Source organism: Lytechinus pictus, chromosome 15, assembly GCF_037042905.1.
Source record: "Lytechinus pictus isolate F3 Inbred chromosome 15, Lp3.0, whole genome shotgun sequence".
In the NCBI taxonomy this organism is placed as follows: Eukaryota; Metazoa; Echinodermata; class Echinoidea; order Temnopleuroida; family Toxopneustidae; genus Lytechinus; species Lytechinus pictus.
This window is the reverse complement of record NC_087259.1, coordinates 18,057,108-18,083,153: the sequence shown is the minus strand read 5'-3', so window position 1 is coordinate 18,083,153 and position 26,046 is coordinate 18,057,108. Positions and strand designations below refer to the sequence as shown.

At 34.9% G+C, this 26,046-nt stretch overlaps 1 long non-coding RNA gene across 1 annotated transcript; it reads right to left on the bottom strand.

Annotated features, from left to right (window-relative positions):
* Window positions 1-772: 772 nt before the first annotated feature.
* Window positions 773-24,260, bottom strand: LOC129277841 (uncharacterized). Its single transcript, XR_008586199.2, has 8 exons — window positions 24,121-24,260; window positions 23,396-23,532; window positions 16,808-16,964; window positions 15,213-15,383; window positions 9,505-9,661; window positions 8,581-8,741; window positions 7,687-7,842; window positions 773-6,875 (listed from the first exon to the last, which is right to left on the bottom strand). It is a non-coding gene; the product is annotated as an uncharacterized LOC129277841 (long non-coding RNA).
* Window positions 24,261-26,046: the final 1,786 nt, after the last annotated feature.

Here is a 26,046-nt window from a genome sequence, read left to right as displayed (position 1 = left end):
TTTTGTGTTTGTTGGGGGGGGGGAGGAACTTTACCCACATCCTCTACATTTAATTTGCCCCATCCCTACCTTCTCTCCCCCACCCCCCATCTTTTCTCTTCCCTACCATATGAATCAGTGTGTTAATCTCCTTTGTAGTCTTGATTCACCCTTGGACAATACTATTATACTACATTGCCTTTAATCTGCTCCCTATCTTATTACCCCCCCCCCCCCCACCTCCTCCCCTCTATTTCCCCTCTTTCTACAAGTTTACCTGTGAATCCACCAATTGCATTCTTTCTTCATACCTCCCTGTCCTATCCATCAAGGGGAGCATTTCATGAATATTCATATCAGTGAATTTCACAGTCAGATGTTATAAGCTACTGTAAATCAATACATCTGATTGGCCGAGAGCAAATTGTGATAATCACTGATGAAAACTCTTCATGAAATGCTCTCCATACCCTGTCAATCTTTATTTCACATCCTTTCAACATTTATTCTCCATGACTGATATGTTCTAAATTTATTATAAATTTATTATATACATAAAAAAGATATTTGAGTATTATGATTAATCATTGTCACAATCATTTGTGTTTTTTTTTTATTTACATATATTCATCATTTAATTGTATTTTTAAAAATAATTTTTCAAATTTTTCTTTATTTTATGTCAGTTTTAATAATCTTGTATTTATTCATTATTTCTAATTACGTATTTTTCATTTGATCTATATATATATATATATATATATATATATATGTATATATTTTTTTTTTTTCTGGGGGGGGTTTCAAATGAGCAAATGGAAGATTTACAAATAAATACACACTTTTCTGTACATGATGCAATTGAGTTCCTATGAACTTCAATGAACACAGCATTTTGGTGAAGGAAAAAAAAAACTAAAGGGAGAACAATTTTATTTTTTTATTTTTTTTTTGTTTTTTTGTCAAGGGGACACCTAATGTTTGTGCTTGCATACAGTATTCACCACGTCTTTCACATAACTCTGAGAGATAAGGCAAGAGGCAGTTGGAAAGACATGGCTTGTGAATCTAGACCTAATGGGTTAAATCCTCAACATAGGCTCGTCCAGAGGATGTGCACTTCATAATCCCACAATGGTTTAATAATGGCCTATCAATCATAACACAACAATGCATGTATTCTAGTTGTGAAGCACAATGTCAAATTTCAGAGACGCCACCTTATCAAATGTCTAAATTCTTTCCAATGTAGTAAATCATTCCTTCAGCCAAAGGGTCGATAAAAAGCAATGTCACATTTCAGAAATGACATGATAAAAAGTCTGAAATTCCTTTCACACTGGGATGTAGGAAACCACTTCTTTGGCAAACGGACAATTAAAAGCAATACCAACTTTCAGAGCTGTGCCCTATAAAATTTCCCAGACTGGTTCTGAATGGATGTAAGCAAACAATTTCTTCTGCAAAAGGGACAAAGACAGTTGGAACAATCTGCCAGGAGAGGTCATCCAATTACACTCGTCTACAAAAAGAACATTAGGCTAGAATACCGTGCAACACAATCTATGTGAGAATACTGTTGACGATCAGAGAAACCTCCCACTCTGGCTTCTTCTCACAGGAAATGTCACCATCCTTAATTCACAGTGGATGAATCCCTAACTAGAACCAATTTGTTTAGGTTTCTCCATAAAACAGTGCTAGTTTGGATGAAATAAGTGATCTAAGCCGAGTAGAGAACTTATGTAAATTTGAAGACACCTTGATCACCAAAATAAGACATGCCAAGTTACATCAATGCCTTCCACAGTAAAGAAACCACTCTAACCAAGTGAAAAAATCTGAATTCTTGTTGACACAGGATATGACATTAAATGTTCTGAGAAAAAGTATCAGGCGATTCAATGATTGAAAAACAAGTGGAAAAAACATATATTGGAGAATTCAGAAGGTTGACTATCAGGTAGATCACTGCCCTATCCGCATATCAAAATATGAAAGAATAGCCAAACACCACCTCAAGTCAAGCCCCAGGACCTGGTTAAGAAACTCCACCTTCCCTGAGGTGAAAGACATGCAAGTTCCAATGAAAGATTTTTAGATGAAGGGATACAGATGTCATACTGGATCGTTTCAATGTGAGGTCAAAGTTGGGGATGAGACTAAAAATGATCAACTAGATCTAGATTTACCAAGAATTTTTCTAAAGACACAACAAATCGGCCAACACACTCCTCCAAGATGAATACCAAAGAAGTCAATTCCAGAAGACAAAAGTTGAGATAGCATGAGCCATAAATATCAGAGAACCATCATGTCTCTCAATTATTATTCATACACCACCTGCAACGGCACCAGAAATCAGTAAAACAATCAAATTACCATTTGAACGTCCAATAGAGAATATATGAAGTATGAGCTGGAAAAACTCCATTCCTTCAGTCAGTACTTGGGGATTTCCAAAACATTACCAGACACCAGATACAAATATTTCACATGCAGTTGAAACACATTTCCAGAATTCAGGTATGCTCTTTTCAAGCAGCCATCAACATTTCATTTCTGCCCTTCTTTGTGTAGACGCAAGTGGTTAATTAGGCCTGGGTATATTCAAAGTGCAACCAGTCCTTAATCAGTCTTGATCAATGCCTCCAAGTCGCAAAGCCGTCTCAGCTACACTGCTCCATTTATGAAATTAGACATCCAAGCAAAAGGCCAATAACAAATATCGATGAGGGGAAATATGAAACAATGAATAAGCAACACTCACAAATAATTCCTTGAAAAGCAACTGAAAATTTGACATTGCGCTCCTGAAGCTAGATTCAAGACTAACATGTATTGGTATGGTTGATTTAGCATTTTGTCCCCCTTTTTTATTACACATTGTGGAAAACCATTGAAGCACACAATCCACATAACAATTGGTTAAAACTCAATACTTTACTTTTGATTTTAAGTGAATACATATTTTGGGCAGACGAACCGATATTGGGTCACAGATCACATCATTCCAAGCAGCAGTCCATTATCTCTACACATTGTGTGATAACGTGATGAATACATGCTTGCACAAACATGAGTTTTACAGCGAACGGGGAGAGGATCAACAAATTTTATTCAAATTAGTCCGTCCAAAAAAATTAACATGTACAGAAAAGTGAATTATATTGTAAAATCTTTAGTACCACTTTTTTCATGTGGTTCTGCATTTAATTTCAAAAATGTAATTGAAATCTGTTAACAGAATCACAAATTGCCTTGTTAAGAATTTGCTTAAGTATTTATAGCACGTTATATCAGTCATGGTGAATATCGTGTTGAGAGGGTGTGAAAAAGATGATTTCAGAGTGACAGCTACAGCAGATAGTACACAGAGGTAAAAGAGAGACTGCAATTAATGGATGAACAGATAATGCTAGTATTTCAGAGGTGAAACCAAAGAGGAAAGTGAAACATGAGGGGGGGAGGGTGGAGTAATGGAAAAGAATTTAATTCCATAGTAAAGAAAATGTCATGAATTTAAAAGGTGCAATTCAGATATTTTAGCCAAATACTTCCATAATGGTTATTGCAATTAGCATACCATAATAATTGCTGGACAACCGTTTGCATTGTCTCACATACTCCAGTCTACGCAAGATATCATTGAAATCATCAATAAAGCACTTACATTGTGGAAGTTGTATGCCATGCCCAACAGTGTCCAATGCCCTTCTATGCACACTGAAAATCAGATCTGTTGGTAGGGACATCACTCATTGTGTGATTCTGGCAGGAAGATCCCAGCTCAAACCAGACAGCAAGCCATGTTTGTGAGGTCTAGGGCCTACCCCAGCAATCAATGAGGTCAACTGCCATGGTCCTCCAACTTGAATGAATCTTCTCGGCTGCTGGTCTTACATTTTATTCAAGAAAGAAGAAAAAAGTTTGAATACAAATCAAGTATAGTTATAATACAGACAATAGTAAATTACAAGGCAGGTCCAAGCTATCTGAAACATGACACAACAAACTAAAGAGGTGTTTCACAAAGATTTAAGTGTGAGTGTGATTCAATTCACATTTGAATTTACACTTGCATGTGGAAAATAACAGGTCACAATACTGGTTGGATCACGTTCAAAGGAGTCATGCTGGTGCACATGAATCAATAAGACTGCACATTAAATATTGCGTGCACACTAATACTAAGGCATGACTTTTGAAATTGTATTTTTGTGAAACACTTCTCAGAATTGCTTTGCTAGTTTCATAAACATTTTAAAAATCTAAAGTAATCAATTAAGTAATAAACGCTTTCAAACACTAAGCCTACATGTATATACAGTGGGATGTTTGTTCTCGAACAAAAAGAAAATATTAGGGCCATGAAAAATTAAGAGAAACTAAATAGTTTCTGAACTGCTACAGTCAAAGTTAAAACATTCACCATTGCCAGACCTACAATAACACACATAAAATTTTTAATAATAACCTCTTGGCCTTTGCCATTGTGACCAAAAATTATGTAATGAGATCCTCACTCACATATGCATTCATGAGCAAAGTTTAAAATTGATTCCTAAATCAAATCCAAAGTTGTCACAGGGCAAGTGATATTTTCAGGTATACAATGACCCAATTCTTTGCTTATCACAAGAACAAGAAGTTTTGGGGTACAAATTGATCTCTGTGACCTATGACCTCATAACAACCATATCTATAAAGTCATCGTCAGTGATGCCAACCCCTTGAAAGGAAAGAAAAAGGATTTTTGGTGTAAAAAGAGCATTTCTTACTTTCTCCAATATCTGTAAAACATTATTTTGAGTAAAAAGGTATTTTCATTTGTATCTAAGCAAAATTTATTCAAAATTGAACTGAAAAATATGCCTAAATAAATAGGTTAACCATAATAAGACTAGGTTATTTTTGAGGCTGGAATGATGGAGAGCTAAATTCCCCTCTTAAAGATCTCGGCAGATGATTGTGCAACTAAGATGAAAATCAATACACATGTCAACCATGATATAACCTACAAAATTGTATACATGATTGTTTGAAACTTATTCAAAAATAATGCTAATTAATGCACAAAATCAAAATTTTGGCTTGATTCTATAAAAAAGCTCTTAAAGTACTGATTTTTTTGTTTGGAGACTCTTTGTTGGATTCAGATCAAACACACAACAAAGAATAATTGTTATCAAAATACTCTCTTATGTATTCTATTTTTTTGAAATTTCGGATGTATTTCTTTGTTTTCGGTTATTTTTTAACGATGCAAAAGTAAAATTAATGACACAGTTATGAATTTTGGCTAGAAGATAATTTGCATTAGATTTGTACAGTACATGAAATAATTTTTTTCTTTAGCAATTTGATGTCTCACATGCAATTACACTTTTCATAATTTTTTAACTGTAAACCCGGGGGTTATAAATTTGGTCTCAAAAGTTGCGCAAGGTTTGTTTGTTTTTTAAAGTCTTTTTAGGGTTAGAGATTAATAGCACCACACATCACTGGCGTACCTAGGATTTTCCAAAAGGGGGGCAAATTTTCTGGAGGATATTTCATCCACGAAAAAATTTGACAAGCAAAAAAAAGGTCTTCAACCAAAAAAAAAGGATTTCTTACCAGAAAAAAATTGACAATAAAAAAAAAAGTCTTCAACCCCCCAAAAGGATTTCTTACCAGAAACAAAATTGACAAGCAACAAAAAAAAGTCTTCAGGTTCAAAAGAAGGGCACACGTCTGTTTTCATTGCATTTTTACATTACATATTACTAATTTGGATTCTCAAAAGTGGGGAGGGGGCATGCCCCTGGATCAGTTGTGATCTATTGGGAGGGAGAAATGTTTGTGTTAAAAAATTCTACGACAAGTAGATCCAGGGTAAAAAACCAGAGATAAAACACAAAAGGCAAAAACTCTGGAAAACCTGTGGATCCACTTTTGCAGACTAGTTAACACAAAAATTCTCCACAAATAAATACAAGACTTGATTACCAAACAATCTTAAATCTAAGCCTCACAATACTTGCAAAACATTTCCAACATCATGCACAAATTACATGTACTTTTTTCTAGTAAATATGCCCTACATTGTATGAATCCATTAATAAAAGAACAAATAACTTACAGATGATAGCTTGGACCTGCCCCTTGGATCTACACAAAACTTATTATAAAACACACGAAAATGGGTTCATGAGTAGCAAATGCATATACCCTCACTGGCCGTGTATATTGTCCTATTTACATGAATCACTGATTTTTGATAAATTAACTTTTTTGTGTGTTGGAGCATGTTCTGAATTATTCAAATGTTGCCAAAATTTTGGTATAAGAGGTTGAAAGAAACTGCCCACTTTTTCACATGTCAAAAATGTCTTAAATGGGAAAAATACATATGGCAAGTGAGGGTAGAGTCGGGTATTTAATGATAAAACATGTTTTGGATATATTTTAAATGATATTTGGTTCATTCAATTTGTTTGATAGTAAATAAATTGTGGATGCCCATTTACTGGACTAAATGCCCCTCTATGTGTCCTTGGAAACTGTTGCCGTCTTTTGCAATATTGCCCGTTTATGATTTAATAAATAAGAGTTCCCTATAGAAAAGTGGCTGTAAAATTTGATTTGATATTTATGTGAAAACAAGCATACCCAATATGCATAATTGTATTTTTGTATACAACCTCCAAAGAATATAAAGGAATGTACAGATCTAACCATTTGGTTTTGAAACTATGACAAAATACCAATACTCATCCAGACATTTCGCATAGATGACGATTTCAAGATTGGTGTCATATTCTTGTCTCTGGTACACAAGCTCTCTCATTAATGCTGGAAGATGGTTCACACAAGATAAGGGATGCAGCCATGTTGTACACTGAGTGATATGACTGCAGATATAAAGTGAAACCACAAAATATTATTCTAACAACATATTTCCTTTTCATAAACATTCATAGTACATGTTAAACAAAATTAATTCAGACTTACATTTGGACTAATGCACTGCCAGTATACTACACCAAAGCACTTTTCAGAGCGATTTAAATTACTTGGGGGATTTGTAGCAGTATATACAGTATCATCAACACCTTACAAATCTCACCTGATTTCTGTGTCATCTAGTTTATTGATTTGAATATTTCAATGAAATGGATTGTGTTTGTTTACACACATACAATTCTAAATTAAAGAACCAAATTTCTCAAAAATGTTTCCTTCTGAGAAGAGCCTAATATATGCAGATGTAGCAACTGAAATAACTGATATCACCTTGCAGAATCAGAATTTGTTTTTTGTAGGATGGTTCAGGGGCATAGTGAGGAGGCAGTGGGTGCTATTGCAAAACGAAAGAAAAACATGATGGAAAAGAAAGAGAAATATGAAAGCAATGGGAGAAAAGGAAAGAATGGGAGCATTGTCAATGTTTGGTGTATTTTTTCTCAAAAGCATAAAACAAGGATAAAACATTTTCTCTCTCTCTCTCTCTTTTATAAAAAAAATGTATCTGAAATTGGTTAACCATTTGATGACACAGTATTTGCTCAATCTATTATGAAACATCCACATCTTGTGTGAAAAAGAAATTCTTCTCCCTGTACACGCATCTACTCCTCTGTTTCACAAGGTATCTTTAAGGAGCCTAGGTTTTTTAAAAAGTTTTATGTCAAGTCCAATGCATTTTTTTGGATCATAACTCACCTACATATCAATAACTGCTCACACTATCCATTCCATGTAGATGATGATTTAAAGATTGGTGTTATGTCCTTGTCTGTAGTAAACTAGCTCTCTTATTTATGATGGAAGATGATTCACACAAGAAGAGAGATGCATCCATGCTGTACATTGATATGACTGCAGATGAAAAGTGAAAGAACAAAATATCATCCTTAGTATCTAACAAAATTTCCTTTTTAAAAACATTGATCATACAATCAAACATTTAATTGTGAAAGTATAAATATTGTTCCCTTTTCCTTCTAATTCATACAAATAATTCCTACACTTGTGGTCAAAGTTGGTAAACTCCATCCTTTCTGCCACAACTCCCCATAAGCTACTTCTCCTGCTTTTCACCTTATTACTGGACAACCAAATATTAATTCACTCTGAAAGTTACTCATTGAAAAAGATGCAGGCATAAATTAATGCTGTAATATATCTGTACAAAATAGTTAGTCAATTGCGATGAAACTTCATTCCATGTCCTTGGCTTGCACATCCATCTCTTGTCCTGTTTTCCTAACTTAATTTGACATTTTGAATGTCAATACAGTTTCTTAATCATTCAAAATGAGGGGTGGGATATGATTCATAAAATTATTCCTAAATTGATGAATCACAGAGGATTCTGCAGTTTGCAGAAAAGAAAAAAAATTCCATGCATCATCTCTTTGTCAATTTAACAATTATTCTTGCTAAATATAGTATGATACATTCATGTTTGGACAAGTTAAACGCTATGTATAGGAAAGAAAGTCGTCTCCATGTACACCGATCTGCTACTCTGTTTAAGTTAGATATGATTACTGTGACTAAATGTTTTAAAGAGTTTTATGTCAAATCCAATGCCTATTTTGGATCACAACTCACCTAAATACCCAAAACTGGTCACGCCAGACATTCCATGTAGATGATGATTTCAAGATTGGTGTCAGGTCCTTGTTTCTGGTAGACTTGCTCTCTCTCTTTATGCTGGAAGATGGTTCACAAAAGATAGGGGATGTAGCCATGTTGTACACTGAGTGATATGACTGCAGATGTAAAGTGAAAAAAATATTATTCTAACAATACCTTTTCATAAACATTCATCATCCAATCGAATATGTAATTAAGAAAGTATAAACCGTCTTCCCCTTTCTAATTGATAGAAGAAATTTTTACACTTGTCAGAATTGGTAAACTCCATCCTTTCTGCCACCACTACCCATAGGCTATATTTCTCCTGCTTTTCACCTTATTACCAGAAAACCAAGTTTTAGTTCACTAAGGTTACTCATTTAAAAACATGCAGGTATAAATTAATAAAAGAATGGAACAATTTTTGTTTATCAAACGTAATAAGATTTCATTCCACGACTTCTCCTTCTCTTGTCCTGTTTCCCGACCTTAATTTGACATTTTGAATGTCAATACAGTTTTGTAATCATTCAAAATGAGGCATGGGATACGAATCAAAGAAATCTTTCCTAAATTTGACAAACCAGAGGATTGTGCAAAAAAGGGAAAAATTCTTTACTTGCATCACATCTTTGCCAGTTTTTCCACTCTATTTTTCTTCATAATCTTTGAGAATTATTTAAAATAAAACTGGTGAAGATGATAAAAACATATATGAATTTGGTTAACAATTTGATGACATATATGATACATTCATGTTTGGAAACTTCAAAGGTTCAACACTGTGTGCAGAAAAAAATGTCTTCTCCCTGTTTCACATGTTACATATGTTTAATGTAACTAAATGTTTAAAGAGTTTAATGTCAAATCCAATGCCTCTTTTGGATCATAACTCACCTAAATACCAATAACTGCTCACAGACATTCCATGCTGATGATAATATCAAGATTGGTGTCATATCCTTTTCTCTGGTAGACTAGCTCTCTCATTTATGCTGGAAGATGGTTCACACAAGATACGTGATGTAGACATGCTGTACACTGAGTGATATGACTGCAGATGTAGAGTGAAAGAACAAAATATTATCCTTAGAATCTAACAAAATTTCTATTAAAAAACATTCATCGTACAATCAATCATTGCATTATGAAAGTACGATTCGTCTTCCCTTTTTCTTCTAATTCATAACAAAAAATTTCTACACCTGTGTGATTTGAACTTATTATATAACACCGTCAACACCGTCAACTGGTCAACTGGAAAAGAGCTCTTTATTTCACTCTTTTTTTCATCCAAACCTGAGACATACCTGAGATACTAGTATCAGCATATTACGAGAAGGAAGGTAACAATTAAGTGAATTGTATTTCATGTCGAATTAACTTATTATACTGACATTGAAAAACATTTCTGTGAATCGTGAACAATTGGGCCGCTAGTCGCGCCGCATGTGGTCCCACCTATTGCTTTTGCTGTTTGATGATTGCGTACAGTACTGCCATACAATTCACGCCTTGTCGAGAATTTATGTTAGATGTCAAGCGGCTAGTGAACTACGTGTTATGTGACAATGGCTGCTGGAACTTGTAACACTGATGGCTGTAATAGTAAAACTAAAGGAAAGGATTCTCTGTGTGTGAATTGCCAAAAGGCAAATAATAGCTCTACAGGTAAAAAGCAACATGTGATTTTGAGTGAAATACTGATGTATGTGAATGAACACAGGCATTCGGCAACCAAGGAAAATCTTGTGAAAGTGATGACATGCAACTTTGCTCATGCTGAGATTGTTAATGCTAAGGATAGGTTGATTCAGGACTTTGGTGAGCTCATTTCCTCTGAAACGAAGAAAAATCGTAAAGACTCTCAAAATAGATCAGAAAAAATGAAAGTCTGTGAGGATATCATCGATGCATTATCAGATATTGATGAGAATGGAGAATTTGATCTTATCTGTGCCGCTGTCAAATGGGCCAAGATTCCTAAGATAGATCCTGAGAGCATATCTGATCTGAGTGTTGCAGAGAGGCTTGCACAAATTGAAGGGAAGTTCAAAGTTTTTGAAAATTCACTCTCTGAGATTAAAGCACATCAAGTTGAAATGGATGACAGGGCGAATAGATCTAGACCTATACTTGTAGATCTAGACGAAGGTCACATGGGTATGAGTCAGAGTAATAACCAAGAAGTCACTGAAAATAGACCACTTCTGTCTGAAATTGTAGCGCGTGGAAGTTCTACAACTACGCCCATGAGTCAGAAGCCAGCATCAACGTCTGCAGGTGCTGTCAATACATCCCATGTAACGAGTAACCAAAGCAGTCATACTTCAAATCAGAGGAGAGTGGATGATCGACTGACTGATAATGATGGGTTCAGATTCACTACTAAGCAGCAGAAAAAAATTGTTAGAAAGGAACAGACAACAAGAAAAAAGTCTCATATTTCAGGTAACTCAAAAGACGCAAAAGGACTGAGATCCACTCCTAGACCCAATCGCGATTTTTTTTCGTGTATAGAGTACATAAAGGAGATAGTGAGAAACAACTTCATGACTATTTAACTGAGAAGAATATTGATGTAGTAAAACTTGAAAAAATAAGTCATGAGGATGCGAAGTTCAATTCCTTCCACCTCGTGATTTGTAAAGATAACGCACTAACTGTGATGGATCCTAGCTTTTGGCCAAGTGGGATTAACATTAGAAGGTGGAGTATGAGACAGGAAAGAAAGCCTGAAGAAGGCACTGAAAGTTGATTGGGAAAACAACAAACAAACAAACACTGAATTCAACTTCACGGACTCTAAAAGTCAGCTTAAAATTGCTAGTTTTAACTGCAAACATTTTAAGATCATTGGACCAAAATTTGACTTTATACAAAAGCTTATGTTGCAAAATGATATTCTTTTTATTCAAGAACATTGTTTGTTCTCCAGCCAGTTATTCAAATTAAAATGTTTAGATGACGTTGAAATAGTTGGTAAAAGTTCAATGGATGAGAATAATGTTCTGCATGGTCGTCCTTTTGGTGGGTGTGCTATTTTATATCGTTCTGGGATGACATGCAATTTTCAAGAAGTAAAATGTAGAGATGATAGGGTGTGCGCAATACTTCTTAATTTTAACGATAAATGTAATATGCTTCTTTTTAATGTGTATATGCCTTGTGATGGTAGTGGTGTTGATATTGTTTATGATGATATTTTAAGTGAGATAACACAAATCATTTATCGGATAAATCCTATGCATATTATTGTTGGTGGGGATCTTAATACAGATTTTGGTAGAACTTCTTATCATTCCAGGGCATTGAAAGAATTTGTGGAACTTTTTGACATGACAGTTTGTATTGATCTAAATATTGCAAAAGTGCCTTACACATTTATAGGGCCTCATAGTACTTATAGGATTGATCATTTTCTGGTTTCTTCTGGGCTTAGTAAATTAGTGAATAGTTGTAGTATTGTAGACGAACATCTTTTTTCCGATCATTGTCCTTTGTTGGTTGAGTTTGATTTAAATATTGATTACTTTGACTATAGGGAGAGATCATTTAGTGTGAAATATAATTGGGAAAAGCAGATATGAACTGTATTAACAAGTATAAGAAACTCCTTGATGAAAGACTGAGAAATGTACAGTATGATAAATCAATCTTAACATGCAAAAATACTGCCTGTATGGAACATGTAGAAGGTATTTATACACTGTACCATGATGTTATTTGTGCTTGTAAATCAGCTTCAGCTCCTAAAACCAAACCACTGAATAAGGAATGTGACTCAGGGAACAGTAGTAAAAGAATTCCTGGATGGAATGAGATTGTTGAGCCTCTAAGGTGAGAAGCATTATACTGGCATCATAATTGGAAAGCATGTGGAAGACCACACAATGGTCACATTGCTAAACAGCATAGACTGTCTAGAGCACAATACCACAAAGCTGTTAAACAGGTCATTAGAGATTCTGAATCTATAAGGACTGAAAAAATGGCTGAAGCTATCAGTAAAAATAATTTTAGAGATTTGTGGAAAGAGGTTAAGAAAATAAAAGGAAGGAACAATTTTTGTACAAGTTGTGTTGACGGGTGTTCAGATGATAAAGATATATGTAATATTTTTCAGATGAAATATGAGGAACTGTATAATAGTGTACCTTATAATGAGCAGGAAATGGAAAAAATGAAACTTAAAATTGATTCTAAATTAGTTAACCAAGGAGGCATTGACTTTGTAGTACAAGTTCATGATGTAAAAGAAGCTGTAGAGGGATTGAAGCATGGCAAATCAGATGGTGAAGAAGGCTTAGTTTCAGATCATTTTATACATGGCACCACAACACTAAATGTGTGGCTCACATGTTTAATGAATTGTATGCTTGTGCATGGTATTTGTCCTAATAGTTTGTCATGTGGTACAATGATTCCAATCCCTAAAGACAAGAGAAAACTTCTAGGGTGTTCTGATAATTATAGGGCAATTACCTTGGGAAGTATTGTAGGTAAGATATTTGATTCTGTGATTTTGCTGAAGGAAAATCTGGCATTGACTACTTCGGATTTACAATTTGGGTTTAAGAAATATTCATCGACTACTCATTGTACACTTGCAATGTTGGAAACCATTTCATATTATAATTCTTGTAAAAGTAATGTATATGTTGCTATGCTTGATGCATCTAAGGCTTTTGATAGGGTTAACTATGGTAAATTATTCGGGTTGTTAATGAAAAGAAAAATGTCTCCTCTGATTCTTAGATTTTTAATTAATATGTACACAAATCAGGCACTACAGGTAAAGTGGGGAAGTCAAAAGTCTACTAAGTTTTCTGTAAGTAACGGAGTAAAACAAGGAGGAGTATTATCTCCAATTCTGTTTTCTGTTTATGTGAATGATCTTCTTGTAAAACTTGAAGAAGAAGGAATTGGTTGTAGAATTGGTAATTATTTTGCTGGATGCTTAGCATATGCTGATGATATCACTCTTATGTCTCCAACAAAGAAAGGTTTACAAACCATGATAAAAATATGTGAGAACTTTGCCACAGATTTTGATATTACTTTCAATGGATCTAAAAGTCAATTTCTTGTCTTTCCAACTGGTGGCGACAACAATTCAAGGGAATATTCTGTTGTTATTAATGATACTAATGTGTCAAATATCAATAGTGGGGTTCACTTAGGTCACCATATTTCAACTATTGACAAGAATAGCTTGGTTTCATCAGCTAATGCTAAATTCTGGAAAAGTTTTAATATTCTCAGATCTGATTTTGGTCATATTAAATCATCAGTGCAGTGTTTATTATTCAAACAATATTGTTGTAGTTTCTATGGAGCATGCTTGTGGCAATTAAGAAGCAAAGCTGTATTGAACATATGCACCTGTTGGAGGAAAGCTCTGAGAAAAATTTGGAGAATTAATAATATGACTCATTGTGATCTGGTAGCTTTACTGTCTGATTGTCAACCTCTTGAGAATGCTTTAAGATATAGATTTCAAAAGTTAAATAACATAACTGTGAAGACTGGTTCGGGATTCATAAGAATGGTTTTGAAATATGCCAAAAGGAACCCTTTTTCAACTTTTTGTGATAACTTAAATGAGGTGCAATATTTTCTCAGTGAATGTAATAAGAGTAAGGACTGTGATGTCCCAGCATGTAAAGAACTGGATGTGAATGTTCTGAAAGAACTTATAGCAGTAAGAGATCAGGAAAGTATCTGTAACACGTTAACAAGGGAAGAAGTGGGTCAGTTGATTGAATTCCTATGTATTTCTTAGATTCAATTTAATCTATCTTATCTCCCTATATTTTATTAATTGTGATTTATTGTGTACAATTTGTTTTGTTTTGTTCTCTCTCTTTTTTATAGAAGTGCCACATAAATATGTTACATGTATATTATTTGGCGAATAAAGATGATATATATAAAGTTGGTAAACTCCACCTTTTCTGCCAGCACTCCCCATAAGCTACTTATCCTGCTTTTCACCTTATTACTGGATAACAAATTTTCGAATCACTATTAAAGTTACTCATTAAAAAAGATGCAGGCAAAATGCTGTAATATATAGAAAAAATTGTTTATCAAATGCGATGAAACTTCATTCCTTGTCCTTGGCTTGCATATCCATCTCTTGTCTTGTTTTTTACCTTAATTTGACATTTTTAATGTTTCTTAATCATTCAAAATGAGGGGTGGGATGTGAGTAATAAAGATTTGTCCTAAATTTTATAAATCACAGAGGATTCTACAGTTTTCAGAAAAGGGGAAAAAATAATTCCTTGCATCATCTTTTTGTCAATTTCCCTCTCCATTTTTCTTCATCATTTTTGAAAATTACTAAAATTAAAAATGTTGAAGGTGCTAGAAATGAAAATGAATTTGGTTCACAATTTGATGACACATCATGTTTGATAAATATATTATGATACATTCACACTTGGAAACTTCAGAGGTTCAATGCTGTGTGTAGGAAAGAATGTCTTCTCCCTATACACTCATCTACTCCTCTGTTTCACATGTTAAATACGTTTAATGTAACTAAATGTTTGAAGAGTTTTGTGTCAAATCCAATGCATGTTTTGAATCATACTCACCAAAATATCAATAACTGCTCACACTATCCATTCCCTGTAGATGATGATTTCAAGATTGGTGTAATGTCCTTGACTCTGGTAGACTACTGTAGCTCCCTAATTTATGCTGGAAGATGGTTCACACAAGATATGGGATGTATCCATACGCTACATGTACATTGAGGGATATGACTGCAAATGTAAAAGAGAAAGAACAAAATATTATTCTAACAACATATTTCTTTTTATAAACATTCATCGTACATGCAAAAACAAAATGAATTAAGGCTTACATTAGACTAAAATTAATGCACTACTGGTATACTGCACCAAAGCACTTTTCAGAGCGATTTAAATTGCTCTAAGGAATTGTACCGGTATATATCATCAACAACACCACACAAATCTCATAAGGAATTGTACCAGTATACATCATCAACAACACCACACAAATCTCATAAGGAATTGTACCAGTATACATCATCAACAACACCATACAAATCTCATAAGGAATTGTACCAGTATACATCATCAACAACATCATACAAATCTCATAAGGAACTGTACCAGTATACATCATCAACAACATCATACAAATCTCATAAGGAATTGTACCGGTATATATCATCAACAACACCACACAAATCTCATAAGGAATTGTACCAGTATACATCATCAACAACATCATACAAATCTCATAAGGAATTGTACCAGTATACATCATCAACAACATCATACAAATCTCATAAGGAATTGTACCAGTATACATCATCAACAACATCATACAAATCTCATAAGGAATTGTACCAGTATACATCATCAACAACACCACACAAATCTCATAAGGAATTGTACCAGTATACATCATCAACAACATCATACAAATCTCATAAGGAATTGTACCAGTATACATCATCAACAACACCACACAAATCTCATAAGGAATTGTACCAGTATACATCATCAACAACATCATACAAATCTCACCTGATTTCTGTGGTATTTAATTTATAGATTTCAATATATGAATATTGCAATATACATGTAATGGATTATGTTTGTTTACACACATACATATCCAAATTTAAGAACAAAATTTCCAAAAAATGTTCCTTCCTGAGAAGAGCCTACTTTAAGCTGATATAACAACTGAAATAATGTATAACTGCAATCACCTTGTCTATCAGTAATTTTTTTTTAGTGGGAAGGTTTCAGGGGCATAGTGAAGAGGCAGTCGGGGCAGTTGCAAAAAGAAAGTAAAACATGATAAAGGGAAAGAAAGAGAAATATGAAAGAAAAGGGAATACTGGTAGCATTCTGGTTATTTTATTTTTTTTTTGTCAACAGCATAAACACTTAAATTAAACACTTTCTCTCTCTCTCTTATTTGATGTAAAAATGTACATGTATCTGAATCTGGTCAACAACTTGATGACACATTATTTGCTAAATATATTATGAAACATCCACATTTTGAAACTTCAGAGGTTCAACGTTTTGTGTGAAAAAGAATTCTTTTTCCAATACACTGAGCTACATCACAAGTTAGATATGATCAATGTGACTTATGTTTAAAGAGTTTTCAAATCCAATGCATCTTTTAGATCACAACTCACCTTAATACCAATAAAGCTTTAGATCCAACATTCCATGTAGATGATTTCAAGATTGGTGTCATGTCCTTTACCCTGGTAGACTGGCTCTTTCATTTATGTTGGTAGATGGTTCACACAAGTTAGGGGATGTAGCCACGTTGTACACTGAGTGATATGACTGTAGATATCAAGTGAAAGAACAAAATATTTTTCTAGCAACATTCCTTTCAAAAAGTCATTAATCGTACCTTGAAACACATAACTATAAAATAAATTAAAGCTTACATTGAGACTAATGCACTGCTGGTAGACAATACTACTCAGAGCAATTTAATTTAGAGAATTTGTACGATTATATAGGGTGATTCCATACGTGTCGTACGGGACATTTAGAGAACATTTGACAGTTTTTTGACAAGAAAAACAAAAAATATTCCAGTAACTAAAGGTGATCATCAAGTACTACCAGAGTGTTAGAAAAACCAAGACTTAACATGACTTGAATTCACATCCTGTATAATACAGATTTAAAATAGTAATGTGTCGTACGGACGCAGAAAAAGTGGCTTTTTTCGAAACCTCAAGTTTGTACTCTAAAGTCTGTGAGTTGGACAGATAATTTTCATAGAAACTGAACTCAAATTGATATTCAATTACCCAAGAACAAACACATCTATGAAAGAAAGCAAAATAAACATTCATGAATAAATAAAGCAAATTACAATTTTCGAGAACATTGTGGCGTACGGGACACTCAAAATGTGTTGTACGGGACATCTCTACATTGAAGCCAAACTTTCTTACTTTATGTCTCTTTGACTTCTTCAATCAATTTATTTGGCTGATGATAATGATAGTCCTATCAAACTAAAGACATCCATTATGTTAACAAGTGGAATGCCTCTGGCCGTCTCACCTGCATCACGCGATTCAATATAGCAGCAGTGCTGATTTTGAAAACTACTATAACTCGCACAAGATGTTCAGTGATACTTGGTTACTCGTATTTCCACGTTTTATGAATTAGACCAATACACTTATAGAGATATGATGGCAATTCAACAAATACCCCCAACATGGCCAAAGTTCTTTGACCTTACATGACCTTTGACCTTGATCATGTGACCTGAAACTCGCACAGGATGTTCAGTGATACTTGATTACTCTTATGTCCAAGTTTTATGAACTAGACCAACACACTTTCAAATTTATGGCTGTAATTCAACAAATACCCCAATTTGGCCAAAGTTCATTGACCCTAAATGACCTTTGACCTTGATCATGTGACCTGAAACTTGCACAGGATGTTCAGTAATACTTGATTACTATTATGTCCAAGTTTCATGAATCAGATCCATAAACTTTCAAAGTTATGATGGTAATTCAACAGATACCCCCAATTCGGCCAAAGTTCATTGACCCTAAATGACCTTTGACCTTGGTCATGTGTCGTGAAACTCATGCAGGATGTTCAGTGATACTTGATTAACCTTATGTATAAGTTTCATGAACTAGGTCCATATATTTTCTAATTTATGATGACATTTCAAAAACTTAACCTTAGGTTAAGATTTTGATGTTGATTCCCCCAACATGGTCTAAGTTCATTGACCCTAAATGACCTTTGACCTTGGTCATGTGACATGAAACTCAGGCAGGATGTTCAGTAATACTTGATTAACCTTATGGCCAAGTTTCATGGACTAGGTCCATATACTTTCTAAGTTATGCTGTCATTTCAAAAACTTAACCTCAGGTTAAGATTTGGTGTTGACGCCGCCGCCGTCGCCGTCGGAAAAGCGGCGCCTATAGTCTCACTCTGCTATGCAGGTGAGACAAAAACCGTAATTGGCTGAATATTTCTGTTAATATATCATAAACAAAATAATGTGTCGTACGGGACACTTGTGTGTCGTACAGGACACTTGTGTGTCGTACGGGACACTTGTGTGTCGTACGGGACACTAGTGTGTTGTACAGGCACTTGCGTGTTGTACTGGGCAGTCTAAATAAAACAATGAACTTTTATCAATCAGAAGGGGAGCATTGCCACTAAATTTTACCTTTTTAATGAAAAGTCTTTTAATAAGTAGTCATTCAGGACAATATAATTAAGTAACCTCAATATATACAATCGGGAGCAATACATGTATGTTATCATTTTTTTTCATGGTGACAAATGTACAAGGGTTCACAGCATTTTTACGAGCTGAAAAACTTGAGGTTTTGTGTGAAGTTATATTTTAGTGAATTAATTGATGATTTCCAATACATTATTTAAACAATGAATGAATGAAACTGTTTGTGTAAATTATGGGGCTAAAATGATTATATATTTTTTCATATAAAATGTATATATACATGTACATGATATATGTCACAACTGTCACTTGTAATTCCACAAAATATTTTTTTTTTAAGAAATGCGGTTCTACTTTTTCAAACCTTTCTGCATTTCATGAAACCATATGGTTTGTATTATTTTCCAGATTTTTTTTTTACAACTTGAAAAAAGTAAGGAGTTTCAATACTGTATATAAAAAAATTAGTGATCATCAAGGGAAGTCCAAATAGTTGATTGATATGTAATTTCTTAATTTTTTTACATCATATAATATAATTCCACATTAGCATGCAAGAGGAAGTCATCTTCCAGGCTGGGATGAATCAATTATAAATGTTTTCTTTTCATGCTCAGTGACAAAGAAATTAACCTGCTCTGACCAGTGAAAATCACCAGTTTAGCTGAAGGGATTCACAAAAGAATACACCTACATGAAATCAATTAAAATGGTTAGAATCACCTATTTCATGTTTTATGGAGATAAAAAAATTATTTTTTCAGTTCATTTTATGTCAAATCAATTACTTGAATTAAAATAGGCCTACTATTTATAGTTTCAGAATCCAAATCCTGCAATCAAATGCATTATATATTGCGTGTCGTACGGGACGTGTCCCGTACGACACACACTGTGTCATACGGGACAACTTTTAATAGGACAATTATTGAAAAATGAAGGGCAGAGATTAGATCCTTATGGGATAAATCGATCACCCATAGGTCAAAGAAAGAGAAACTGTTATTGTGAAATTGCATCATCAAAAATAAAATTGTAGAAAAAACTTTTGCATTTATATGTGTCGTACGGGACATTGCCAAAAATGGGTTCGGAAAAATCATGGCTGTCCCTATTATGGATCATGAAAATGTTGTAAATATTATTTGGAACCATCAATGATACATTATTCCATTGACCTGCAATATTTACAATCTTCTCGTGCTTTACCGATAATCATTTCAGGCAGTGTTTGTACTTGACTATTTAATTAGCAAAATTATTGAAAATTGAAAATTCCATTGTTTCCCCAAAAAAAAACCATATCCGACTTCACTTTTGGTTAAAACTCATAATTTTCATAAAATTTAGGTATCATAGTAAAATATTACACTACTTATGACTTATTGAAAGCAATTTGAAATTTATGATATTTTTGAAGTTCTAGTGTGGAATCGCCCTATATCATTAAAAACTCCTCACAAATCTCACCTGGTGGGTGTTTCATAAAGCTGTTCGTAAGTTAAGAGTGACTTTAAGACTGACTGGTGGTCCTTTCTTACACGTTTAATAATCACCAATTAACATTTAATGGTCAATATCATCTACCACGAGAAAGGATCACCAATCGTTCTTAAAGTCACTCTTAACTTACCAACAGCTTTTATATGAAATGGCCCCCAGATTTTTGTGGCATCTAGTTTACAGATTTGAACAGATTTGTAGCGCCTTGATGCTTGGCATTGGCCTTAAGGCCTACTTTTTAAAAAGCCTTGGCATTGAGAGGGCCTTGGCCTTATGGATTTTGAGCCTTGAAATTTCAAGGCATTTTGTACTTTCATTTCTTTTAATATAAGTAATTATAAATGTTTCAATTGTTCTGTATATTTAAAGACACTGATGGTCAATACTACTAGTCAGCAGTAGCAGCACCAGTGGTAAATGTAATAGCAGTGCCATCAAGTGTACTTATCAAAGAATTATCATCACAACTGTTGCAAAGAAAACAGCAGTGATGAAAAATACTATTATTTATTGGTAATGTGTTGTAATTATAACTAATGATGATAATGACAATATTAATAATAATGATAATAATAATGATAGTAATAATGATTATGATAAAGATTATAATGATTTGATGACAGGAATATTTCTGACAGATCTGACTGCAATTTTGATAATTTAATACTATAAAAACAGCTTACTCTAAAGAATGATATAAGAAGGTTGATTTCTATCCTATTAGGATTTCCCTTGTATTATTTTCTTTGGCCAACAAGAATGTTTTAAGTCTTAATGATATTCTGAAAAGATTTGGTAAACTTAAACCCACTCTTCAATCTGTCATATCCAAATAGGCTATGTCAATGGCATGATGAGCCAAAAATTTGAGGGGCCAAGCATGGCATATAGAGCAACATTTCTGCCAAAAAAGTTGAAAGCGATTGAAGCAAGTGAGCAAGCAAAATTTTTCACCCTCTTACTATAAAAAAAACCTAATTTTGTGATAGATTGTGATACGTTTGGAAAATAATATCACATTTACTCTTTTTTCTTTCCTTTTTCTCCTTTTCTTAGGTTATTCTTGGTGGTGGAACTTCCTCTCTCTCTATCTCTCTTTTTTTGGGGAGGGGGGTTCTGATAATTTTTAAAGAGGCGAAAAAGAGGAATGTGAAGAGAGAGGGAGGGGAGAAGCTGGTTAGGCAGAATAACCGCAAAATCATGTTGATAGGCAGTACATCTTTCTTAAATTGTATATAATTTGTTTTGGGTCTAGTGTCTCAGACTGACAAAACAAAGTATAAAAAATGTTCACTTCTTTTTAATCATATGGTTTCATTTCACTACAGTTTCAAGAAATAAACAACGTATTTGTTCTTGTGTCAATATGGTTTCATAGTTATTTTACTATTTCAAGAAATAATCAAGATTTACCCTCCCCTAACTAAGGGAATTGGATGCGCCTCATTTATTTTATATCCCTTTGAATATAACTTTATTTTGCTAGTATTCTTTATTCCGGTTTCTTAGGTAAAATAAGTGTACAAGTTACAAAACATGAGAATTTGTTGTAAGCAGAAAATAACCCATAAAAACTGACAAGAGTCCTGAAAATGACTCATTTTCACATCAGCCATTGATATTTCATCTTGCACTTTGTGCTCTCTTGCCCTCCCCCCCCCCCCCGAAAAAAAAGTTTGAATAAAAATCAATGCCCTTCTTCAAAATCGGAAATGCCCTTTTTCCGAAATGAAATATGCCCTTTTTCAAAAAGAAATACCTGTTTTGTTGTCAAACATAATATATTTTAGGTTTGAAAATTACCAAATTTGGAATCACACTCGCATCAATTATTGTTTAGTACAGTATTGATCTTGTTCATGGTTACAAAAATGCTTAGAATTTCCAGTTTTCAGGTTGGAATATCCCAAAGTTTTGGCCTGCATATTGCACTCGCATCAATTACTGTTAAGTAAGGTACTCATTCTGTTCCCATTTACAAAAAAAATGCTTAGAATCTGAATGTCTCATTTTCAGGTTGAAAAATCACAAATTTTTGAGTTCACACTTTGCACATGTATTATTTCATTGATGAGTTATGTATCCTACTTATGAGTCATTTAATGCAGTCCTTAACAGCTTCCTTTTCTGGTCAGTATATTAAACATTTTAGCTCACACTTTGCACTCATGTTAATTCTTTAGCTGGATGTACATTTTTTTTATTACAAAAACAGCTCGGAATATTTAATTTTCATGTCTTATTACACAAAATGTCCAGAAATTTGAGCTTGTGATTCGCATTGGCAACATCTCGCAAGGATGCCCTTTTAAAGGGGTGGTCCAGGCTGAAGATATTCATAGTCGTTAGGCCCGTTTCGGGTACACGTGTACACGCACGGTCAAGTCAATGCACGTGTACTAAATTCCATCACTGTGTACACGGTAGCATCTGCATAAAGCTTGCGTGGGACTGTAAAGTCAGTGAACAAGCTCACAGCCTCACATTAATTTCTTAGTTCTCAGACACTGCACATGTTTTAATCACTAATATGTCAATATATTTCAATTAACCTAGAGTGAGTTTACTTCCAAAATCGCCAATTTAATCCACATTTATTCTGGAGACTCAAGTTTTTGTACCACACGAAATGGGTATGCTCCGGTCAGTGCAGGGCCCTAGTTAGCGCCAACATTCGTTGGATGCGCATTTTGCATACTGTACCGTACATGCATGCACAGATCGCTGCAGAATTAAGTGTAACTGAAGTTATCAATTGAATTTCATTATTTTATTGCCAATTTGAGGAGCGTGTGTTTGTAGGCTTGTAGTACATGAGTATTAGCGTATAACACGTAACTGGAGACTCTCGAAAGCGCTCTTCAGTCACTTTTAGGGCCAATTTGAGAATCACCAATTGCGACAGCGATCTACTACTCTGTTTAAACAAAAACAAAAAAAAGAACGTCACTAGATTTTTTTTTAAAGAGTTTTAGGTCAAATCTAATGCATCTTTCGGATCATAACTCATCTCAAAACTACTCACCCCAGATATTCCTTGTAGATGTTGATTTCAAGATTAGTGTCATGTCCTTGTCTGCGGAAAACTAGCTCTCTTATTTATGATGAAGATGGTTCACACAAGATAGGGGATGCAGACATGCTGTACACTGAGTGATATGACTGCAAATGTCAATTAGTGAAAGAACAGAATATTATTCTAACATTTCCTTTTCTAAAACATTCATCACACTACAAAACATGTAATTATAATAATGATAGCATGAATTGTCTTCCTTTTTCTTTCCTATTGATAACAGAAAATTCTACACTTGTGATCGAGGCTTGTAAACTCCATCCTTTCTGCCACCACTCCCCATAAGCTACTTCTCCTGCTTTTCACCTTATTACTGGGCAAGCAATTTTTAGTTCACTCAAGTTACTCATTTAAAAACATGCATGTATAAATTGATGTTGTACTTCATCGAAAAATGGGACAGTTTTTGTTTATCAAACACAATGAAATTTCATTCAATGTCCCTTGCACATCCATCTCTTGTTCCATTACCGACCTTAATTTGACATTATTGTCTTTGTTTATTCCATAAAATTCTTAATATATTAATTCTATAGCAAACTACTTAAAATCCCCCATGTACACCAATCTATCAAGTTACTCCTCTGTTTACTGCAAGTTCAATATTTTTAATGTAACTTAATATTTTAAAGAGTTTTATGTCAAATCCAATGCCTCTTTTGGTCATAACTCACCTTAATACCAATAACTGCTAACGCCAGATAAGATTGGTGTCAGGTCCTTGTCTCTCGTAGAATTATTTTTTCATTTATGCTGGAAGATGGTTCACACAAGAAAGGGTGTGCATCCATTTTGTACACTGAGTGATATGACTGCAGATGTAAAGTGAAAGAAAAAAATAATATTCTAACAAATCGTCCTTTTTAAAGAAAGTGGATAGGACATTCATCATAATGGGCTGGCTGGAGAGGTTGTCATTCCCTCTGTCAGGGAGTTTATGGATGACCTGACGATTGTGTCGGGTAACGAGTCCCAGGTTGACAAAGGCCTCCGTAGACTTGAGGAGCAGGTAGGCTGGACTAGGATGAGGTTCAAGGCTAAGAAGAGTCGGTCAGTGTCATTGAGGAAGGGCAAGGTGGTTGAGAAGAGGTTTCTTATATTGGAAACGGTGATATACCTCAGGTTTCTGAGAAAGGGGTGAAGAGTTTGGGACGTTGGTATGACGACAAGTTGAATGACAGGCATCAAGGGATGCAGATCTATGACAAAGTTGTAGAGTGGTTAAAGAAGGTGGATAGGACATTGATCCCGAGGAATGCAAAGGTGTGGTGCTGCCAATATGGGCTGCTGCCACGGATCATGTGGCAACTGCATGTGTATGAGATAGCAGTTTCTAGAGTTGAGAGGATGCAGCAGAAGATGGTTAGGTGTTCCACGGATTGTAACAGATTTGGCATTATCTTGTAGATCTGGAAAGCTAAGGCTTCCTATGGCATCAGTGGTAGAAGAGTACAAGGCTGGGAAGGTTAGGTTGGTCATGATGATGAGGGAGTCAAAGGATCAGACAATAGTTGACTCTAGGCCACCAATCCGTACAGGGAGGAAGTGGAAGGTAGAAGAGGCTGCGGATGAAGCCGTGGCAATGGCCAAGTGGAAGGAGATGCGTGGTGCTGTCCAAGTTGGTAGGAGCGGGGTAGGGTATCGTCCTGGCATAAGATGGTATAGCAAGCAAGGCAGGAAGGGTAGGAGGGATATGGTGGTTGAGGCAGTCAAGGAGGAATGTCGGTTGGCAAAAGCTGCACAGCAGGGTGTGCAGGGTGCATGGACTCGTTGGGAAGAGGTGGAGCAGAAGAAGGTCTGGGAGGTATGTGTGGATGAGGGGAATAGGACTATGCCAGAAGAGGTGGTAGTCACAGCCCTGCGGCCAGATATGGTTTTAGTGGCTAGTTCGGCACGTAAGATTGTGATGGTCGAGTTGACGGTGCCATGGAAGACGAGGATAAAAGAGGCGAGGGAGAGGAAAATGGATAAGTATGCTAGTCTGAAGCAAGAGTGTGAGCACAATGGATGGGGAGCGGAGGTACATATCGGCGAGGTTGGGTGCAGGGGGTTTGCGGATGTCTCTGTAAGAAGGAGGATCCGAGCAATGGGGTTCAGAAGAAGGGAAGGGGAGAAGTGGGTGAGGAGAATGTGTGGGGCTGCCGAGACGGGCTCGGCTTGGGTTATTCAGAAGGCATCGTAATGCTTTCTGGACAATCCAGACCAAAAGCTTCAGTCTCTGTATTTCGGTTGTTCCGCTGAACTACGTTGGCTCCACTCATCAATACATAGACTGAAGAGCTTGGAGGCCCGTACATACAGTCAACATATTTATGAGTGAACTAACGTTTTATAGGTTGCAATTTAAAACTTTGTTTAAAGCGAAATTTACAGTTTCATGGTTTCCATTATCAGGGAAATATAAGTAATTGCATACCTTGAACCAGAGTTATTGATAAAAATCCTCTGAATGATTGAGAAATCTTTCATCTAAGAAATTTTCACCTGAGCTGACGGTTTTTCTTGCAAGTTGCCATCTTGAATGACGTCATTATCGTTATTAACTTTTTAATGTCTCGATATATCAAATGTCGTCTGCTACCTGTGATCGTAGCGGTTTA